General features: G+C 43.4%; 1 long non-coding RNA gene across 1 annotated transcript in view; it reads left to right on the plus strand.

The window, feature by feature from the left end:
- The window catches only part of LOC147751394 (uncharacterized), a 575,722-nt gene that overhangs the window by 508,696 nt on the left and 42,810 nt on the right, over positions 1 to 24,216 (plus strand). The gene's annotated exons all lie outside the window — the stretch shown is intronic.

Consider the following 24,216-nt stretch of genomic DNA (forward strand, 5'->3'; position numbering starts at 1 on the left):
GGTAGTGTAACCGAATGATTATCTTGGTATTAGTCAGTGCTTAACTTGTAAAACAATAAGCTTGTGCTTGGCCCAAAGTTCTGCTCCTCATTCATAATCCATCCAAGACCAGATGCTCCCTTCCCCTTTATTACACTTTTTCAAGTTCTTTTCCATCCACGCTTTCTTTGTCTATTTTTTTCTTCCTCGTTTCCTCCTTCTGTGTTTTCCTCTCTCATGCTCTGGCGACCGTTTAATGAGGAAAAATAAAGGTTGTTCCCCAAAAATGAGTGCCGGTGGGTCCCACCAGCTCAAGTTAAGCACTGCAGGTATTCATTTTTGAACAGTCTCAAAAAGATGCCCTGTTTGATCCTGCGTTTCAGTTGCAAGGGGCAATTAGATATTTATTATCTGGTTTGGTAAAGACCATGTAGAGGAGCGCCAACTGCTCATTTTATGTTTTAATGCATGCAACAATAACCCATAATGCTCTGACTGCCACGCTCAAAGAACTGAATTAATGATGTAATTCTTGAATTTTAATCTCCCACAGAAGCAATACTAGAATTAATGTTAAGCTATAACATCTTAAGGATTCTCTGTAAACTCTGTCTGTGTTTGACTTCTAGCCTGATTACATTAGATTAGATTAAAATACTTGTAAAGCGCATGACTGCCTCGGCAAAGAGGCGTCCCAGCGCTGGAGAAAGAATAAGCAGGGGACCAGACCTAAGGGATTAGACCTGAGAAAAGAGCCAGGTCTTCACAAGACGTCTGTAGGCCTGATAGTCAGGGTTACTTGGATTGTGTAACCCCTCCGCCATTACTGCCGCCATGGGGCAGCAAATGTTGGGACCACCAAGGGTGTCAAATGGCCTAGCTACACCACTGCATATATTTGAGGCATATTCAGAAACACATGCCCAATGCACACAATAACTGACCTGTAGTCCCCAACAGGCCTCTGTCCTAGAATGGAATTTGGCTAGCGTTACATATGTACCCGGCTCGTGCACATACAATGAGGTGCTGGACGCACCTGACCTGCATAGCATAGGTATGTCCAAATGTGTACGACCAGTTGATATACTTGACTCTATCAAATGCAACTTTCTGATCCTGTAGCTGGTGTTGTTTCTCCTCAATAGTTCAATTAAATTTTATTTACATTCTCATCATTGCCATCCTTAGTACACTGAAAATCGCACACAAATGTTAACTGATCATTTCCTCCCCTAAATACTCTTGTAAGATGAATTCAAGTCATTCTTATGAGGATAGGTCAACATAGTTGTACTAGTTATTGAAATGGAAATGTAAAATATGGTTGCTTTCTAGAGTACCAACAAGCTTCCTAAATGCAGGCTTTGTGTTTTTGAGGATATTCATGTAAGGGAATACAACCAAAGGCCTTTTACAAACTCAATTTGAAACATATTATTGTGATCAGTGGTAACTATTGCTCGGATCTCTTTAGGAAAGAATGTGCTGGTGCATTTGGAAGAAGATATTAATTCCAAGGCCATAGCTTTCTCTAGGGTAAGCCTCCCCATTCTTTCATTGTGCTGTATTGGTCTAAAGGTAGAGCATGTGTTGTAACCATGCTACCTACCTTTCTACTGGGAGGGGTTTTGTTTTTAAAGCCCTGCATACATGATTTGGAGAAGAAAAGGAAATGTAACATACTTTTTGCATCAGACATGCTGACCCTTCTATTCATTAAAATATTTTAGAGTAGGGCGCAGTATTATTTTAGTTTAGGGCACGAGATTTCCAGTATTTCTAAAGTTTATATTTCATTGCAAGGATGAACATTACACATGCTAACGGGCATTTTGTATTGCTCTCCAACCCTGCGGTAACCGAAAGCATTGTTATTTTTTGATAATGTGGCTCAGGAGGATTTAGCTGAAGCAAAGCCATGGTGGTCCATTCAATCTGCCCGTCACTCAAAGTGAAAGGTTTTCTTTGGTAATGTAAGAAAAACATCACCTCAGTATTTCAAGAACTGTCAATGCTGGATTTTTTAAAATCCCATTGTTCATGACGAGCTCAGCTCGTCATGAGTGTATGGAGGTGTACATCATGACGAGCTGAGCTCGTCATGAGCGTCCAAGGAGTTAAGATTGGTTTGAAGTTTCATTTACAATTTTGCAAACAATGAAATACAACTAGCGTACACAACAGTAAGACTATCAAACAGAGAAGACGACTGTAGGAGAATTATTGGGAAACACAAGCCATTTCTTTTCTACAAGTTATCTTTACACAACAATCAATACAAATATGGTCACTTCAGGAATAAACTCAAGATCTGCCTTTTTGACTAAGTCCAGCAATCGAGCGCCTGTAAACGCTAACAGGTGATAAGCCGTACTCTACAAGTACTAATTGATTGATTGACTGACATGACAAAAAATGTAGTTTTGCTTAGTAAATATATATCTGGTCAGGGATTGCAGCAGGCAAGGGGCTCATGATCTGGGTCCCAATCCGTCAGTAAATATCTTAGGGAAAGTATCGAGACCAAGGCAGGTTTGATTTTGTATTTGCAACTAGAATAAAGATTTGCATAACCTTTGTCGACACTTACACAAAATCACCTGAGGCAGACAATTTGTTTGTGTAAAGTTAATGGATCCCCTTCCAATTCCCATAATAATGAGCAATATGTATATACGCCACTTTTGTTTAAAGTGTCATTGGGCAGCCGGCACAGAGGAACCAGGAAAATCTAATGAAGGATAAAGTGCAGAAGGTATCCGCATGTCAAAAAATTGTTTTACTGAAGACCATGAATGATAATTAAAAGATCAACGCTATAAGATTATCCATTGTTTGAGGACAATTATTTGTATGCCTGCCTGCGAATACTCCCATGAGATGATGTTCTCTGAATCAAATATTTGAGTACAATGATAATTATATGTGACAACGACAGAACTATTGGAACTCTGTGATACTTCTAACTGGCGATCCGGCTGGACCCCGGTTTTGGAACTCTATATGAGTCCTTTGAAATCTGGATTTTTGAATAAACAATATATTTACTCCCTGGTCATTGCAAGTTTGGAGTGATTATCTGGATAGGTCCTGAGGAAGGTGGTCTTTACATCTCAACCCCACCGAAACGCGCGTCGACCTTGTGTGGAACCCCGAGCATGGTATTGTGGTTCAAGTTGTGGCAGGTTTTTCCTGACCACTCATTACACTCAACTGTGTACAGATACAGGATGTATGTGGTGGTGTGAAAGTGGATGAATTTGAATGATTGTTGTATGGTTGTATTTATTAAATTCTAACCAGGGGGATTGTGTGTTTTTTTCTAAAAAGTATTTCTTTTGTTATGTACTTTTATGTAATTTCTTGATCTGTAAACTTATTAACCAATGAGGATGGATTTATAACCATGTAAAGCTAAGAAATAATTATTTATAATATGTTTGTTTAAAAAAGTGCCCAAAGAAAAGAAAAAATATATTTTCATCTTCAGAAAAAGAGAAACAAGCTTTTGATAAAATAAAAATAACACCAAGATGATTACATGTGTCACTGTTGTATTCTGATGTTTGTTTAAGCTAATATGAACAATGTTCAAATGAAAATGAAGTATAGGCTATGAGGGAAATATCTAGTATTGTAAAGACTTTAAATCCCCTCTTTTCCTGGCCTAAAATACGGTTAGAGGGGGTCCCGTTTTTTTGCTATTCGCCACTTTTGGCACATATGTCTTGACCAGAGTTGAAGAGTGGTTAGCACAAGCGGACAGGATTTATTTGTCAAAGGAATTGATTGACTATTTCAAAATCTTATCTCATTTCATATATTGGTGTCCAAGTTTTAGCATCCTAATTAGTTTTCAAATTCCATATGGATGTTAAGATTCTCATCTTGTTACTAGATTTTAGTTTAGCTTTAACCATCTTGCCAACATTGTGTAATAAAAACAAACTGTAAAGAAAAAATGTATACACCAAAACCGGTCCCTGGTTGCTTGTTTCCACTCTAGTGAGGACCTGGCTCCGCAGCTTGGGCTGGAATGTTCCCATGAGGAGCAAGGGTAAGACTGATTTGCATATGGCTGGGTCCAAACTGAGGTGGTGACCAAGAAACTAGGGACTAAACCCAGATCTGTGAGTCGGGGTGAATGTTTGCATTGTTCAGCATTCCGTCAATCTGTTGTTTTCACTTTTAGAAAGTTGGCACTTTTGTTCTCTAACCATTTGGTGCATGGAGCCTGTTCCCGGATCACATGACTAGGTCTGAGTGGCAGTTGGCCTTTGTGTATTCCTTCCAGACAGCATCATAATAGAGGGTGTTGGCAGGATGGGCAATCTCTGATTTGATTGGCTGGGTCTAGGGCAGGGAGGCAGGTAGGTTTAGACACCTCACCTCTTCAGGGAGAAACTCCAAAAGTTTCTCCCAACCAGGTATAAATATTGGACCCACAGAGCCACTCTCCAGATGATTTCAAAATATGTGGACGACTCAGGAGAAGAGCTGCTGTGCTGCCCTACTGCTCTGCTGCAAGAAGCACTGCTCTGCTTCCATAGGAAGAAGGACTGGACCAGCACCTTCAACCCAGGACCACCAGAGTGACTCCAAGGACTAGTTGGCTGGCCTTATGATCAGAGCCTCAGGGACAGAAAAGGCTCTAACTATCTTGCACCTGGACTCTGCCGGCTGTAAGTTGTAACCACTCAAGTGTTCCCTCTTTTGTATTGGACCCTTGGAAGTGGGGATAAAGGTATTCTGCCGACCCAGCTGTGGTCTTCCTCAAAACCGATGCAACCCGACACACAAACCTGCAATGCGGCCTTCGCAGCTAACTGGCAGAAATTGACATGGATCTTGCAGCTCCTTATCGAAACCAATGCAGTGCGGCACAGCTTGACGTGGGACCCCGCATCACACCTTGCACCAAGCACATAAGGTACAATTTTTAGCCGGCCTAACCTGAACTTATGAATTCGACCCGGTCCGGCGTAACCACAGTTATGCGTCTTGTGCTCTTACGCACTATTTTTACCAAAATATTTAGAATTACTTATCTCCTGTTCTACTGATTGGAATTTTTATTTTGATTTCAAATAATGAATTAAAATGTAAGTTTGTGTTTTCACTTCATTACTGTTCAAGTACTGCTTCAATACTTTACACATTGCCGCTAAGTTAAACCTGCCAGTTTTTTTTTCAAGCTAACAGACGGTTAGGCACGGGTTAATTTAGTGGGGGTTTTTGTGGTTCACCCTGATGAGGATTGTCGCTGTTGGTTGAATTATGTTTCACCACCCTCAACCTACAACCTAGTTTCTCAAGGTTGTCCCAAATGGAAGTTAGCATTTACCGGCTGGCCTAGTATAATCTTGTGCCAATTAGTCTACCAGCCCCTCTACAGTAATAATGACACTGGGGTGTTTTTACTGTCAGAAAGTGCAAAACTCAAGATCATGTCCTTCTTTTTAATATTCTGCACCCTGCTTAAGTACTTTCAAGGCCTACCTTAGGGTTGACCTACAAACGTTATAAAGGGAGGCTTGGACTTAGGAAAAAGGTTTATTTTTCCATGTTAACTTGGCAGTTTAAAAGCTGCCTGACTAGGCTGCAATGGCAGACCTACAGCTGTGTTTTCTCATTGTCACTGCAGTGTTGGCACAATAAGCGCTGCAGTCCACTAGAGACATTTATTTTACAAGCCCTGGGTACACTTTGTACTGTATTCTAGAGACTTCCAGGTATGTTAAATATGCCAATCTGGTGTTAGCCAATTGCTGATACACTTTCAGGGGTCTGAGCACATGCGCTGGGACCTGGTCAGCAGGGCCCAGTGAACTCCAGAGTTCAAAAGCCAGCATCATCAGTCCAAAAATGTGAGGGGGAATCATACAAAAAGTGGCATTTCCTTCCATAGGACTTCTGGAAACATCAGAATGTTCATGCTGCAGGGAACCAGGCCTCAGTAGAGACATAAGGCGTGTTTTCAGGGTAACAAGGTGGATTGCACAATATAGTGCTTAAGTCCAAATGTGACATTCAATTTTAGATGCCATAGGTGTAGTTATTGCACCATATACAATGGCGGTTTAGTAAATTAAAATATGCCAAATCAGGCTTTAGGGCAATTTTGACTTTGTTTTATGGGTCAGAGCACATACATTGGGCTCTGGATAGCAGTATCACAGTGTTGCAGTTCAAACGTTACAGCAGGTGAGTCTAAAAAAACCCAGAAGAAAACCATGGGTGTTCACCTATGAAGGGGGCACTTTGCAACACAAACATAGATCCGCTTTGGGTGTGCCCTATTCATCCATTGGACTGTTCAACCCTCATTCACATTTTACTTCTGTTCGCCACAACATACAGTATGAAGCAATGAGTCAGCTCACTTCAGCAATTGGCTCTTGCAGTGTGCCTGATGTGGATATCTGCCTAAAAAGAAGTGTTCTTTGCTAATGCTACCTTCTTTCTTTGCTTTATATGTTTATTTTATTTTATTATACATCCTAATGTGTTTACACTATGTCTTTGAGTTACAGGAATTCAAAGCCAATAGTACCATTTCTTTGCATCATTTACAATCATAATTTTCTATAGAGTGCATTAGAACTAACAGTATTTTCATTCCTGTTATGAGTGGTCTGTCTTTCTGGAAGCAGTTGTACTGTTCAATCAAAATGTATACGATTGTTATTTAAAAAACAATTATAAAAGGCATATGTAGGCCACGTTTAGGTGTTTCTGCTTTTGGTTTTTATTTTTGTGCCACATGCTTTCAAGTAAAAGGAAATGCAACCATTACAGCAGCCTGCCAATGTTGGCTTTGTCAAGACTTGCTTTGTGTGTACGTTGTTTCTTGCACCTCTATCACCTCTGGCAGTGTTGAGTTCTAGGCTACCCTTGGAGCAGTCAAGGGTGCCAACAGGACAACAAAACTTAAATCCTTGTGCAAGCTGTGATACAAACAGGTTTGCTGGGTCAGTGTTATACTTTTGGCTGCAGGGTGGATAAGCTAAAAATACTTACAAGAAGGGCTAAAAAACACAGTTCCAGCTAATTTTATGCTTGCACTGTCCCAGTCAAAGGATTGTTTTATAGAGTCACTGCTCCGGGTAGTCTATGGGTAACCTTTGTACAAGCTCAGTTATAGTTCTGGTGAAGAATTGGCTTGGTAGTTTGGTCTGCCCTGTTCCCATGATGCACTGGGCCAGGGACAGACTAATTTGCATATAGCCAGGTTCTGAGCTGGGATGGTGCAGTGAGCTAAATAACGGTGATGGATCAAGCCCTGATCTTTGGACTGGGTAAGAGTGGTGTACTTAATTCAGACACTCTGTTCATCACCACCCCCTTTTCTGAATCGTTTTTGGCCACTATAGGTGTGGCAGGGTATACTCAGACATGAGTCCCTTGCTCACTGCACCATCAGGATTCAAGCAAGCCGGGCCGACGACGGCTGAAATGCCAGAAACCGGTCCCCGGAAGCTTGTCTCCTTTCTGGTGAAGAATTGGCTTGGTAGTTTGGTCTGCCCTGTTCCCATGATGCACTGGGCCAGGGACAGACTAATTTGCATATAGCCAGGTTCTGAGCTGGGATGGTGCAGTGAGCTAAATAACGGTGATGGATCAAGCCCTGATCTTTGGACTGGGTAAGAGTGGTCTGCTTAATTCAGACACTCTGTTCATCACCACCCCCTTTTCTGAATCGTTTTTGGCCACTATAGGTGTGGCAGGGTATACTCAGACATGAGTCCCTTGCTCACTGCACCATCAGGATTCAAGCAAGCCGGGCCGACGACGGCTGAAATGCCAGAAACCGGTCCCCGGAAGCTTGTCTCCTTTCTGGTGAAGAATTGGCTTGGTAGTTTGGTCTGCCTGTTCCCATGATGCACTGGGCCAGGGACAGACTAATTGCATGTAGCCAGGTTCTGAGCTGGGATGGTGCAGTGAGCTAAATAACGGTGATGGATCAAGCCCTGATCTTTGGACTGGGTAAGAGTGGTCTGCTTAATTCAGACACTCTGTTCATCACCACCCCCTTTTCTGAATCAGTTATAGCCCATAGCAGCAATTACCATATCTCCTACATGTGCCTACCTCCACCTAGTGTCTTACATATATAAAATTGTATATTACACTTTAAAACTGACCTGCCTTCCCTGCTTCTATAAAAATGAGTTTGTAACATGTAGAGGTATCAATTCAAAAAACGTAATTCCTATCTTCCTTTTTATGTTGTTACAAATGTTGGCAACTTATGTTTAAAATGGCAAAGCCATGGTATTTAAAACATAGACCCATGTTCTAAGGTCATAATAATCCTCACTCAGGAACAGACAGAAGTTTATGACAAAATCGGAAGCGCAAGCAATGCATGAAATTGTGGATGCTCCGTGCAGATATTTCTTTGGATAAAATCGGAAGTTTCTGAGTTTTGCATCTCAAAGCGGGAACACCTAGAATTACCGAGCAATTCGCCATTACAGCATGTGGAACCCATAATGATGCAGCAGTACCTCAACTGGGAAAAAAGAACGTTTTGGTAAATCGACGCGCAGGATTATAGTATCATGTCACTGATAATTTGCTCCATGGTAGGATAAGGGTTTGTGTCACTTTGGACAGATTATTATCACTGAGAGCTCATGATCAAAGCTACCAGGAAACAGTCATTGAACTTATCACTATAACATATTTCAGATTGAACCAGTAAAGATGTCTGTGTACATATTTAACCTCAAATGCACTAAGACCATTAGGCAGCGCGTTGGAATTCATGAAATCTGAATACCAAATCAATTTTGACTCAACTTCATAACCAAGGATTATACTCAAGTTACACGAATATTGACTATTAAGAGAGGAATTCTAAATGCATTGTAATAATCTGTAAACCTTTGAGGGTTATTTGTAGTATACTAAGGAAGGAAGATGAGAATATAAAGTACAATTTACCCATGGTTGAGAACATAGCCTGTACACTTAATTAAAAAGTTACATTTGATGTACTTAAATTTATTTTGACATATCTGTGCTACGCAAGTCATGTGTACCCTAGAGAGAGCGATTCCAATGTAGGAAAGAAGCCCTATGTGGATAACATGTCACTGCTGTCCCTTCAGCATGGTTTTCTGAATGAGCTTCAAATATATAGATTATTTTATTAAGAAAATCTGGGTGCTGAATTACAGTGAGTTCCTCAGGTGCGTAACTGGTATTGGTGGCCCTGGCTCACAATGGGCACAATAGCAGAGGGTGCAAATGCTTGTGCAGCTCCTTCTATAGTACAGGTCTTGGTGCACATTTTGCTTGAAGGTACTTATGAGGGGGCATTCCTACATTGGCATGTGGACATGGTCCTATGCAAACCAGGAAATCCCTTACCTCTGCACCCACGCTGTATTACAAATGCTGGTAGAGAGGCTAAGGAGTTGTCGGGGGCACACTGATTGCACACCAAATAGAGGTGATGCAGAATCAATGGGCTCTCTTTGGGAGCCCCTCTGAATGCACCAAATGGTGACAAAGGGACTCCCTAGACATCCCCCTGCAAGTGAGCGCAGTCACTCACTGCACCCACCTGTAGGGGATCTCAGCCTCCCTTTAACATGCAGAATGGGTTTCCTTTTGCATAGTGAAAGGCAGATTGGAGACTTAAAACAGCCAGCAGGTCTTTTATTAATGTGCAGCATGCAGGGCAGGTGCTAGCTTGTTGCTGCACTGGGGATATCACATTTTCTGTACTTGGGCGCACCATTTTATCCTGCGCTTGATGCAACCAAGTTGGCCACAGTGAAAACAGGAGAGTAAGCGAAATTGGTAATAGAGATCTACAGCACTGGTTTTTGGTTTCAGACTTAAGTAAGGCTAGTGCTGTACCTCATTTGCTACATACAGTGATCAGGTATTGTTTCTATATGCTATGTGATATACTTAAATGTACTAAATCAGTTTTGGTGCTAAGGTCCTACAGTCAGATACAATGCTATTGCATCCGTTCTTGACTGGGTGTGTGCTACAAATGTTGCTTGTCCTTGACCGTGCATTAGATAGAGGGGGCAACTGTATATTGTAACTCCACCTGCCGACCTTCTGAGGCTCTAGTGGAAAGTTTTTCATCAATGTCACAAATAACAATATTCCCAAATATCTTCAGGGATCCAGATAGATGTATGTGGACCTTTGTGTATGTCATTAGCACTTTGAAATAGATTATCTTGTAATGGAAGTATTTTGTTAGCAGTCAAAAATATTTTGTAACTGAGCTTCTGTAAACTGATATCAAGCTATTATCATGTTTTACGCACCTTTTTGAATACTAAAATTCATATGTCTCTGAAAGAAGCAGGAAGAGAGCAACGGTGTTTCATTAATGAACTTATCTAAAAGGAAAAAAATAAGAGGCTTTTGTAAGGCTTTGAAAAATGTAACCCAGTACTCTAAAGTTTACAACTTTGGTTTGTTCTCGTAAATAAATTAAATGAATACATGAATCAAATCATGTGAGCATGCCAATAAAGCTGTAATCCACATGAAGCACATTAGAGAAGTCAAAAAGTATGTAAAGGATTTATCTAACAAACCATAATACCATCTTCCATCTAATTAATCATCCATGATTGCACTGCAATTGTGTCATTGTATGTGATCGTGATTTATCAAACCGGCAGAGAATTTCCATCAAAGCTGACATAATTCTATTTTTGAGAATTCCCCAAGATAAGAGTATGGGGACTGTTGCTTGGCAACTCCTGAGAAAATAGGGCAAAATTAAGTAAAACATACTTTTGGTTTTATATCTATCATCATCTTGAATGATCAACACCAGGGAATGTAAATATGGGTATTATATATTATAAACTGCAGGAGTATTGTTTTGCGCTGTTCCTTGTTTTTAGTCAGGAAGAGGTCTTGGTAGAATAAAAATTGGAATGAGATTCTCTATCCTATTTTAATATTTCACACACTTTTCTTTTTGCACTGCACCTACCCGTCTTATCAGATTCTTATGGTTGTCCAAGTGTTAGCTTGTGTAAACTATGAGTCCATAGATGGTACTATATTGTCTCAATGATCTAGAGACACTAGACCTAGGACGGAGGACCACATGAGAATATTGATCATACATGATATTGATGGGAATCCAATATAGCTATTCACTTTGCTAACACAGGGTTAACCATCTTCTGGATGACGCCTTGAGCTAGTACTCTTACCAATCTGTGGTTGAGACAATAGCTCTATTCCTGATAAATGACTCAGATGTTAGACCCATAGGTTTTCTAGGTTGCTCGAATGTAAATATGGGGTCATCTAAAACCTTTTGTGCCAATGTGTACGCTTCTGTGACAATCCTTTGATTATTGTGGTTGTCCATTAAAGAGGGCACAACATGCACATGAGCCAAGCAGGTCCTGGTTAGTGCAGATTTTCCACAGTTTTAATGGTTAGAAAATCAAGAGTTTATTAAAGGCACAGAGGCTAATATTATGCATAATCCCTTTATTGCCCTCATAAACAGCAGCAACAATTGAACTCAGAATCAAAATTATAACATTAAACATTCTGAAACTTCTAAGAACATTCCTATACCCTGGAAACTGCAGCCATCTTTCTTCTTTTTGCTGCGAAATGACGCAAAGTTCAATTCAACTCTTAAATAAAAAATATCTCTTCTGCTGTTTATTCGTAATTGTTTTCCCTAACATTAACACTCTTTTTTCTTTAGACACCTTCTTAATGTTATCCTGTAAAACAAAAATTCAAACACATCAATAGGGTTGGAAGGACCATGTGAGGGTTATTAGCCTGTGTGTCTTTAATAAAATCTTGAATTTCTAACAATTAAAGCAGTGGAAAATCTGCATTTTATGTCAAGTCATGGAGGCTAATATTATGCATGTTCAAAGCCCATCCATAATATTATCTACAGCATTTTCCACAGGTGTAAAGTAACATTTCTTAAATGTTGTATGATTAGACCAATCTACTGCCTTCATTATACCACTAAGACTACTGCAGGTCATATAAGCCTTGCTCTCCATTGCCCCTCTAGCAGAATGTTCACCATAATGACTCACATCCATGCCTGCCTTCCTCATTACGTCTCTAACCCATCTAGCTAGTGCAAGTGTAGACACTACACAATAAGGATGTCTAAAAGATATCAACAACTGAGTACATCCATTAGCTCTCAACTCGAAAGGTCTACTCTCATACTCCTTCAAACACCTTACCACACATAGACTATCATGAACCTTCATTCTAAGGTAAACCATCATCCTTGACATTATCTTTGTGTGCTTTATTACCTCAAAACTCACACCTTCTGGTTGAAAATATCTTTGACACTTCCAAAGCCCTTATGTCTGAGCCCCCCCTAAATGAAAACAAAAAAAAGCAAATCAATCATCTTCCAAGATAAAAACTTCAAAGGAAGCAGTCTCCTCCTAGTTTCTGTTCTGATGATGAGTGTCCTTTCCCTCTGGGAGAGCTTCAGCATTTGTTGGACCCCAGCTATAACAAAGCCTAGGAAGTTGCTCCTTTGTGATGATTTGAACTCGGATTTTTGTGTGTTGACAATGAAGCTCAGGCTCTGAAGATTTCTTGAATTATTTCAGCTTGATTGCCAGATGGCGCTCCTTGTCCATCTTTTCGACGAAGTATAGGTTGTTTAGCACCCCCATATGTGCAAAGAAACTGGCACCACTGCCTCTTTGTCTAGAAGGGCTTCCACTTCGTGATCTATAATCAGCAAATCTTCTTCTGAAAAGGATTTGGGGGTGGGTCTTTTCCTCTGTCTTGGTGTTCCATAGAACTTTATCTGAAAGTCCACTATGGTCTACAGCACCCAAGCATCGCCCATCATCTCCCTTCATCTGTGTAAAAATAATCAAAACCTTCCACTCTTTGCTGGGAAAAAGAGCTAGTCTCTACTGTGAAACCACCTGGCACGTTTCTTGCACTGCAAAAAGTTCCTCCTTTCACCCGGCCTCTGCAGATGATTTGGGTTGGAAAGAACCTGCCAAATCTTTTCTTGTCCTGCCACTGGAATGTTTTTTTTTATGCTTGGTACTTCTGGGAGACTAAATAGAGTGGATGGCCTGTTGAGCATACTCCTATACTATCGGCCCTTTGAAAACATTCTGGTCACACATTTTCCACATAGACTGTTGAATAGAAGGTGGTGACAAATTTGCTAATTTTTTTAATGAAGAGAATCCCAAAGTGACTGCCCTCAGCCAGTGGTAGCTGACTCACACATCTTTGGGACAATCTTTATTATAAAGGAATGCATCTTTCTGTGGATATCAGCAGAGAGAAGTCTGTTTCTTAGGACACATGAACTGCCTGCATCCGACAGGGTGTCCTGGGTGATTCTGTTGCAAAGTTTCCCTGGGCTCCTCTGCTATATCCAGATTCTTAGTTATGAGGCCACAATGTACAAGATCTTATCTTGGCATTATTTGCAGAACAGTCAGTCCCTTTTTTGTCTCTTTTACAAATTTGGTAATGAATATGGAAGTTTCTTGCCAACTATATTGGGTGTTGAGTCCACTTTCTCCTCTGGGGATGGTCTTGGCCACTCTGCTTTAATGTGTCACCTGTCTTTATCCAAAATCTTCCTAATCCTCCTGCTTACTTATTGGTCTACTTCTGCCACCACAATCCAATTCGCAGACTGTAGATGGTATATATCTATTGGGTCCAAAGGTGTTTCTTTTTTCCAGTCGGAACCTCTGAGGGGTTGTTTTCCCCCTTCGGACGTTTGGGACTGCAGGTATTTCAATGAAGTAAAAGAGTTTGCCTGATTTAGTTAGCTGGGAATCGGGTGGCAAATGTTGAGTTGGGAGGATAAAAGAAGCTGACTGGCCTGTATACGCGAACACATTCAAACTCTGTAGCTGCAGGCATTTCTAATGTCAACTACAAGAGTTCAATAATGCTAACCTAAGGTCAGGAGGTCTTTCTTTCTCCTTTTGAATCATAGCCTATGGATTCAACGAGCCTCATCTTTAACGACGTCGTAACGTACCATCTTTATGGGGGGGGGGAGAATCTTCGAAAAACTACAGAAAAGTTACATTCTATTTTTGATCCCCTTCTGTGTCTTCATTTTGTGTGCAGGTTAAGTGCTTCGAAGCTTATAGACATAAGAACTGCAAACATGAAATCTATTTAGGTGATCCTCCATATGTGAACCAGCAAAGGAGAGATCTATGCTACAGTGACCTAAAATGCTTTCCTGTTTATAGGATGCTTACTTTTGGGGAGTTTATTATTTGGGGTTCGCCTTCGAGGCATAAACCTTCATTAAGATATTTGGGAAACTGATGATTCGGCCAAAAACGGAAATTACCTATCGGTGATATCTGCATATCGAAAATGACCCGAAATGAAGGAAACTGGTGGAGAAGAACGGATTCTGCAATTTTCAGCTTCAAAGTGTCATGTCTGTAATAGTGTGCTAATAGCGCCTCTATAAAGCAGTGTATCCTGCGGTGTCTGCAGCTCTTACATTGATGTAGTCAGTATTAAAATCAAAGTTTGACAAGCGCAAGCCTAAACGAGCGCGCACTTAGGACCCGGCCCCCCGGCCCCCGCTCCTACCTCGGCTAGAGTTCCTGGCAGCTGGTCCACCCAATGGGGTGGCCGGCCGCGTAAGCCCTTCCGGAGCATCCTGTGACGCGTTTCCGGTGGGACAGAGGGCGGGGACAGGGGACCTATTTAGGGCCCGGGGGCAGTGACCTCTGTCTCTTAGCCCTCTGTTCCACCGGACCGGTTGCTGGTCGCGGAAGCGTCCTCCCCCACTTCCCGCCTTTTATAATTTAACTTAATTTAAATCCCCATTCTAATCGAGGCGGAGGTCGGCAGATCCTCGGGTGGCAGCGAGTCAGCACAGCAGTTCCATGGCGAGGGACGATGAGGGAAAGAGCGTCGAGGTCGGAGGCCGTTCATCTCGCCAGGTAAGGAGTCGGGTGTGCTCGGGGGCCTGGGTGCAGCCGCGGAGTTTCTGTAGGTAGTGCGGGGACTAGGTTGCTTCGGTGGTCTGCGGCTGCCGGCAGGGCCCTGGGCTCACGGGCTCCTTTCTGGGCGACGTGGACGGTCGGGGGTGGGGACCGGGTGCGGGGATCCCCTTCCCTTTGTTTGTAAAAATTTTTTAATTGAGGCCAGAGTAAAGAAATTCAATATCAGCCAGACTTTCGATAATCCGGTCCGTTTACTATACGAACTGGGGTATGGGTTCGAGCCTCGGTATCCACGCTAACCATCCTGTGAGTCAGGGCAAAACATTTAATCTCCCAACAAATGATGGTGTCTTTATGTAATGTAACTGGTGCTATGTAAGGCGCTCTGATTCATTATTCATGTTCACGCTATACGAACTGGGGATGTGGGTTCGAGCCTCGGAATCCACGCTAACCATCCTGTGAGTCTGGGCAAAACATTTAATCTCCCAACAAATGATGGTGTCTTTATGTAATGTAATTGATGCTAGGTAAGGCGCTCGGATTCATGCTTCACGCTATTTAAAACCATAGCTGCCAGGGTTTCAGATTGCTATGTGTGTCGTTTTTAAACATTGATTTAATGTGTGAGGAATGTTGCTGGTTTTAGTGGTGTGTACGCAGGGTTTCTTGGGGCACATACATTAAGACTGGTGTTACAGGCAAGGCGCGCACATGCCCATCTGGGTGACGAGTGTACACTTGGTGAACTGTTGGTCATAGGCGACTGAAAGCAGCTATCTAACCTCTGCTCTAGAATTTATTATGACACGGAAAATGCGTCCTATTTCATATGGAATAATGAGTACGTAATTTTTAGTCCGGATATTGGTTGAGCCACTTCCCTCTATCTTCATGCATGGAGGGAAAGATAACCTTTTAACCCTGCACAGCTTTGCATTGCCTGTTGACGAGATTTGGGCGGTGCAAATGCTACTTGTGTACACTGGAAAATTATTACCTCTTCGTCCCATGCCTTTACCGTTTAACATTACATTTGATTAGACATCTGTTGTTCAGCCCGAATGTACGCTGGGGTATACGCATGCTTACGTTATCTGTAAGGGCCTGGTACCAGCTGTCAGTTGGCCTTTAGGGTCGGCTAGTCTAACAATGAGCAGGAATAAAAAGCCATTGTAGCGCTTTAAAACAAATGTGTTAAAGCTCTTTGTGTCCCGATTTCCCCCGTGTCCGCCTGTGTGTTGAGTGTATATTCTGTGGCGGCTCTTACCAAACAAGGAGAAGTAGGGCGGGGATGAATTCCTTTATCTGAAGAGGGAAGTGCGGAGAACATGTCTAAATGAGTCGCACAAGGGGAAGTACACTGCAACAGTGCAACTTGATGCGGTCTAGTCACTGCCTGGCACCATTGGTTCGTAGACTTCCTAGATCCATGCTAAGGAGAAATTCCCTAATCAATCACGTTTCTCTGCATCACCTGGTCAGGCACTGGTTGTATTTTCAAGGTTTGATGAGCACAGCACAAACCTGGTAATAAGGGGGACACGTACTTTGGTTAGTACTGCAGTTAGGACCTTGTTTTTGAGTCCTATGTCAAGCAGTATGATCTTGGGCAGATTACCTGCTCCCCTCATTGTGATATGCAGTTATACTTAGCGCACCACTCATAATAATTGGATTTAAGCACTTTCATTACAGAGTATGGTACTGTGGTTGTTTTTGTATTTTATGAAGATATTTCAATAGCGCTAACTACCCCTGGGTGAGACTGAGGCTCTTGCCTGCATGGAGAGCAAACTACACAACTTTAAGGGTGCTGTATTTGTTTTGTGATAGGAGAAAAGTGTCTGCATTTATGATTTTGTCCCGTTGTACAAAACTTGTGCTAAAGGAAACATGCTTCAGTAGTGTTTTCCTTTTTCAGACAGATATCTCTGACAACAACAAGCCTCACATTTCTAATTGGGGGCCCAGCCCAGTAGGGTTGCAGTACCTTCCACAAATCACAAACAACTTGTTCTTGCTCCTAGCTCACTAAATGACTTTAAGGCATTAGCTAGGTAGATGCGAATGAATATGATGGACCCCTTAGGCAACAGCCTTCAAAGCAGCGGTCTTGTTTGAAGAAAAACGTACACACAGTGGACCTGAAAGCTAGTACATCACGACCGTCCTCAAGGGCTTTGCGTTTACATTAGTGATGTATTTCAGGAGGTCGTTTCTCACCACTATGATATGAACCGAGTGGTCTGAGACAGTTAAAACGTGTTAAAAACCACAGTTAAATATACACACATTTTATGCCCGTTATTGACTAATGCACCTTGAAGCTCTGGGGGCTTAAATAAATGTAATCGCTCATCAGCGCACAGTCACGAGGCTGATGCAGAATCGATGTTGCTGATGGCGCACCTTAAACCAGCATGGACTGGTGGCCTACTCAGGGGTTGGGGGGCCGTGGTACATACAGGTAGTGTTGGTGATGCGATGCACCAATGTTATGAGATATTGGTATGCAATGATAATGAAGTGCCTGTTACACTCAGGCACAATGGCGAAGGCGGCTCGGCACTCTTACCCTACTCACTTACTTGCGAACTTACAAGGTTTGAAAGCTGGCAACTTATGCCTCTGCCAACAGGCGGGAACTGCGGCGCGAGGCTTAGCTGTTTGATAAATGAAAGGGGTATGGTACGACACCATTACACAGCCTTTTGCCGGTTTGAAAGTGCCCGGTGCAAGTTTAATGGTAAACAAAAGGGCATACCAGAGACCACTTAATCGAACAATACTGGCCCTAGTCCCCATCCTTATCAGACCGGAAAAGGCCGGTTTAATCTTCAGACAGAACTATAACTAGGGGAGTGACATTCAGGGGGGTAAGTGTAACATGGACATGGTGGTCCACCTCCCAGATTGATAACCGGATAAATACCCAGTGAATAGTCCTTAACAAGACTCCCGTAGCGTCATAGGCCCTTGCGTTATCCTTAGTACGAACACCACTTTAGGCCTAAAACTAATAACGGATAAATGCCGCAGTGTACAGTCCTTAACAAGACTCCCGTAGCGTGATAGGCCCACGTATACCCTTAGTACAAACACAACTTCGAAAATAAAATCGTGTTCAGTCTTCGAAGAGCGCCGGGTTGGCATTATAAATCGAACTAGTGTTAAATACAGTGGGCAGCAGCTCTCTGAGCTCCTGGGTATGCGCGAGGAATTTTTTCGCGCAAACATAATATAATACTTATTCGTATTTAGTGACTGAATGGGGGAACAAAACTCGCGGTTCTAGGGACGAAAAATGGCACGGCCGGGAATTCCAGTGTTAGGAGAGTCGTGTTTAATAATACAGCCCCTGTCTCACAATAAAAGCGTTACAAATAGATCCCCTGAGATATGTGGGTGCACCGCGTGGCTTTGCTCGGCAGTGCTCCATGCAATCAAGGTGTACGCAGGACTGCATGCCATTTCGTATTTTTGTAGGCCCCTGTGCAATGTTGGTGGGTTGGCCGGAACTATCTGGTCGCATTTTGTATGCTACTGGCAGGTAGTGACGATTGGGCAGGGCCAGCCCGAACCCGTGAGGTCATAGTTACCATGGTAAAGACATGTATCTCATTACTACCTGACGGATCCCGCTGTATTTTTAGTTGGGACATGGGGGGGTCATGACTCACAATGGTAATGAGTCCAACACAATACTGTGTCCGGCTGAACGCGGGGGTGGTATTTCTCACACCGTACCTGGCGGGATCCTGAGGCTGGATGATAATACGGTGCCCCAATGTTGTTACTAGGCATGCGGGTGGTCAGTTTGTTTTGCCACATATCGAGCATGAGTGACGTTTGCACAAGGGTTACGACTTCGTCATGACTATGTCTGAATTTGCTATTTTTTCTCCTGTGCATTAGTGTGCCCTGTCGAGAGGGGAGAGTCACTGGAGAGCCTGGCGGCCAATGAGGCGCTGCTGAACGAGTATGCCTGTCGGGCGACACCACGCAGGGCAGAGGGCCCCAGGTGCAGCCAGGAGCCGGGAGGGTTTCGGTGAACCGACCCACTTGCAATGGGCCAAGTCGAGCTCAGTGAAGGGCCACTTGCGTCACATTGATGAAATTTGGTGAGTTGCGAGATCTCAAGGAAGGGCACGGAGCGCGGCCAAGAGCCTGGAATGTCTCGAGGGAGGCGGCTCAATGGGGGAATGGGCCGGGTTGTGCTCAGTGAAGGGCCGCCCGCGGCACATTCCACACCTAATGGTTTACAGTGAGGTGATGTATCATAAAGAGGGAGTACAGTTAGCACACACTTCTACGGATACTGGGATTAGAGACTGTAGGTCTTTCATGGAGCGCTGGTGGGGAAGGTGACGGACCTGTGGGCCCTGGTCACCTTTGTGGCGGTAGAAAGACCTTGTAACAGTAAAATTGACCGACGGAATGGACGGAAGTCCGCCTTGCGTACTCCCTAGGTCAGCACTGAGGGGGGGAGACGGTAAGCTCCCCGGTGGAAAATATGACCCCGGCTGGGGAGGCTAGGGCGACAGGTTACGAGCCTCCTGGGTCCCTGGGCAGCCTGGTGGTCGGAGGGCGGGCCCCTGGTGAGAACGGACAAGGATCAGAGGTTTGGGGCCCAATCCTCATGGGCGCAGGTGCGTGGATGCACCTGCGTGGATGCTCGGCAGGGAAGATGCGAGCTGGATGGCCCCTTAGTGCTGGAGGATGAGAATCTTGCTGAAGAAGAGAGAAAAAGACAAGAATAAAATTATGTTGATAAATAATAAAATTATGTTGATATAACTGAATAATGAATTTGAAATGCATCGTCATGTTTATGAAGTGTCAAAGAATAAACATGGCCGTTTTACACCCACGCAAATCTCTGTTGATGATTTAATGTGGGTCTCAAGTATCGGGTGGGAGCGGGGAGCATGCTGGGGGATCCGGGTCCTATGACAAGCGCAAGCCTAAACGAGCGCGCACTTAGGACCCGGCCCCCCGGCCCCCGCTCCTACCTCGGCTAGAGTTCCTGGCAGCTGGTCCACCCAATGGGGTGGCCGGCCGCGTAAGCCCTTCCGGAGCATCCTGTGACGCGTTTCCGGTGGGACAGAGGGCGGGGACAGGGGACCTATTTAGGGCCCGGGGGCAGTGACCTCTGTCTCTTAGCCCTCTGTTCCACCGGACCGGTTGCTGGTCGCGGAAGCGTCCTCCCCCACTTCCCGCCTTTTATAATTTAACTCCCACCCACCCGTCCCTTCAGCTCAGTAGTTAGAGGGCGTGTTGCGGTAGAAAGACCTTGTAACAGTAAAATTGACCGACGGAATGGACGGAAGTCCGCCTTGCGTACTCCCTAGGTCAGCACTGAGGGGGGGAGACGGTAAGCTCCCCGGTGGAAAATATGACCCCTGCTGGGGAGGCTAGGGCGACAGGTTACGAGCCTCCTGGGTCCCTGGGCAGCCTGGTGGTCGGAGGGCGGGCCCCTGGTGAGAACGGACAAGGATCAGAGGTTTGGGGCCCAATCCTCATGGGCGCAGGTGCGTGGATGCACCTGCGTGGATGCTCGGCAGGGAAGATGCGAGCTGGATGGCCCCTTAGTGCTGGAGGATGAGAATCTTGCTGAAGAAGAGAGAAAAAGACAAGAATAAAATTATGTTGATAAATAATAAAATTATGTTGATATAACTGAATAATGAATTTGAAATGCATCGTCATGTTTATGAAGTGTCAAAGAATAAACATGGCCGTTTTACACCCACGCAAATCTCTGTTGATGATTTAATGTGGGTCTCAAGTATCGGGTGGGAGCGGGGAGCATGCTGGGGGATCCGGGTCCTATAAATGCTGCTTTGAGCCTGATGTCGCAGAAGCCATTAGTTCTTTAAATTCAGCTTTGTAGCTATTAAAACAAGAGCATGGCCAAAGAAAGCGCGGCCATTAGAAGCCGGCCTGCAGGAGAGGATGAACTCACGGGCCGAGGCGTCAAAAAATGGCTAGAGGCAAGGGACTCGGGGGAGCCAGCTGGCTACTACTCACTTTTATAGCAATAAGTGAAGTTTAATTAACACTTGGAAAATATACAACAAACGAGGTTAAATGGAAAAATGTCAATTTAGAGAGCTAAAGTCGAAACTATGAGTAAGACAAAGAACCAGTGTTGAATGCAGTCTTGCACAGCGCGGTCAGATGTGTTCTGGAGTCAGCTTTTCTGCTTCAGGCCCGTGTTGCGCACTTAGACAGACACTTGTCGCTTGCGCGAGGCCCTACGGCATTGACATTCTCTCCCCATCGCCTGTTGAGCAGGTATAGCTTTTAGCATTCAGAATATTCTCGAAGCTGAAGCGCTGCCCCTTTTCGGCACTTACTGTAACTAGATGCTCAAACGCGAGCCCCACAACCTATTTACGACATATGAAATGTATTTTGTATACGGAACTATTGCACCTATCTATTTTATATGCCCCACGTTAGTGACGTTCCTGGCGGTATCTAGTTGTGCTATCCTACCGCCGCTCTTTAAATTGTTCGTTATTTTTGGTTTCGGTTTTTCGTGCACATCCCTTTCAGCAGTTGCGAAACAATGAAAGTGTACAGCAGTTGTGAAAGAATTAAAGTGTAGCTGGTGAATGCACGAAACAGCACAAGGAGGCGTTTAGTGCTGATTTGCATGATTTTGCAAAATAAGATGCACGGTTGAGAAATTATTTCTCCCCCTGAAGGAGGTCAAGATTCTGCCCTGTAATTTTCCTACGGGAGGAAATTACAGATTGTTTACAACAGCAGATACATCTCTCCTCATTAATTCTTCTGCTCTCTTTAAAGGAAACTAACTCTTGGCATGCTGGTCTGTTTTGTGTCGAAGATTTCTTGACTTCCCAAAGCTTTCTAAGCACAGAGGAACTTATTTATGAGAACCCTCCGTCACTTTTGCACCACGTTAAGTGGTACATGCCTACATGGCCTGCTTGCGGGCAGAGCGACTGGTGCGGCCGCGCTGGGCGTTGACCTGGGAGGGAGGGGTACTGTGTTTAGCAATGATACATTATTTAAGAACACCTGCCTCATATTTCCTTCAATGTCCATTTTCCAGGCAGCATTAATAATGTCAAGATAGCTCTTGTGAATCATGTTACTTCTAGAGAGATCAGAGTTTTGTCTAATAGCAGTTTTGATTCACCATAAAGTAGCACAGAGGGTTAATATGCCTGCTGCAAAAAACGCATACCATGTAGATCACAGATCTGTATTTTATGTGGCTAGCTGAGTGGATAACTGCTTTTAACACAGGGGTCCTTTTGTTACCACAGTTCATAAGATGCAACACTAATATAGAACAGTGACTGTTACGGATTGTCGCCAAGAGCTGCATGCAGACTGCATAAAATAGTTTAGGAAGTTATGTTTTTTTTCCTAGTCTTTCATGATCTATTCCTATAGGTTGCTGAAAAGAGTTTGTTTGGGTAGATATACATTCTTATTATTAAAGTCAGCATTTACCTGTGCTTTAAAAAATATGAACTGTATGGAGAGAGGGGCACACGGAGAGATATGGGGCCCTTTTGTCAGTGGTAGTGAGGGAATCTGAGGAGGAGGTCATGGGGGGTGAGGGGAATGATAGAAGTGAATATCGCACTGGGTGCCAACTTCGCTAAAGCCTAGCCTACATACCTGACACAGGGATCTTATAAAGATGTAATGAAACCACACAAAGCCACCCTGCTTGACTTTGAGTGGCCTCATAAATTATGAGTAAGGAGACACAGTGCAAATTTCTGCATTGCCTTTCTCTGCGTCCAAGAGGCGTTTAATGGGCGTTCTTTGCCGAGGCCCTGTAAGTTAAATACTACTAGTGGGCCTGCAGCACTGATTGTGCAACCCACTCTGTAGCCCTTTAAACATGGCTCAGGCCTGCCATTGCAGAGCCTGTGGTTGCAGTTCGACCTGGGAAGTTAGACCACTTGGAAGGCCCAAACCTTCCCTTTTATTACATGTAAGACACCACTAATGTAGGCCCTGGCAGCTCCAAGGGCATGGTGCAGTGTACTTAAAAGGTAAGCAAGTACTTTTGAGTTTTACATTACCGGGTAGTGAAAAACTGCTAAATTAGTTTTTTAATACTGCAAGGCCTATCTCTCCTATAGGTTAACATGGGGGTTACTTTAAAACATCTTTCAAGTGTAACTTCCTATTGGATGTACATGGAAAATTGGATTTTGGTGATCTGCACTCGTAATTTTAATATAAAAACACACATATCTTAGTAAAGTTGGATTTTAAATTACAGGTCTGAAAATGCCACTTTTTCGAAAGTTGGCAATTTCTTACTTTACATAACACCCCCCCCCCCCCCCCCCCCCCTCGAACTGTACCCAGAACAGACTGGCTTCAGGAAAAAACATGGTACCCTAGACAACCTTACTGCTCTTCGAATCCTGGTAGAAAAATATGTTACAGTTCGTAGAGGAGGTGTATATGGGGCTTTTATTGACTTCTCTACGGCCTTTGATAAGGTCGACAGATCTCTGCTGTGGAGTAAGTTAATTAAATAAGAGATGCCCCCTACTTTATTAAAGTTAGTCATTGCACTGCACACAGACACCTGGTGCAGAGTATTAATGGGTGGTGAGAGAGGACTATCCAGGGTTATACCTACAAATAATGGACTTAAACAGGGCTGCCTATTGGCTCCCCTGTTGTTTTCTTTATATATTGCTGACCTCCCTAAGGCTCTATTATCATCTAGTAATGGTATTGCACCAGTTTTGGGGAGATCTCCAATAGCGTACTTAATGTACGCAGATGATATTTTAATTTTGGACCTTACCCCAAAGGGTTTGAATGGCCGTTTACAAGCTCTGTTCTCCTACGCTGAGGCTCATTTCTTAAAAATAAATATCTCAAAAAGTAAAATAATGTGCTTCCGGGGAAATAGAAAATCCAAATATGAAAATTATTACTGGTCCGTTGGGGGCGAAAGACTAGAAGTAGTCAAATCCTACCCCATTCTTGGAAAGATTGTCACGAGTAATTTAAATGAAAAAACCCACACTGAGAACAATAGCAGGAAAGCACTTGCTCAAGGGAAGAGTCTTATCTCTCTTTACAAGGCGACAGGTAGAAGGCACTTTTCCATATTGCTCGAGGTTTTCCGAGCAAAAATTCCCGCATCCCTAAACTACGGACTAGAAATAGTAGATATGGCATGTTGGAATTTTTTGGATTCTACCGAAGGAAAAATATTACGCAACTTAGCTTCTGTAAATACTGCACATTC

This window comes from Lissotriton vulgaris, chromosome 1_1 (genome assembly GCF_964263255.1).
Source record: "Lissotriton vulgaris chromosome 1_1, aLisVul1.2, whole genome shotgun sequence".
NCBI classification, from domain to species: Eukaryota; Metazoa; Chordata; class Amphibia; order Caudata; family Salamandridae; genus Lissotriton; species Lissotriton vulgaris.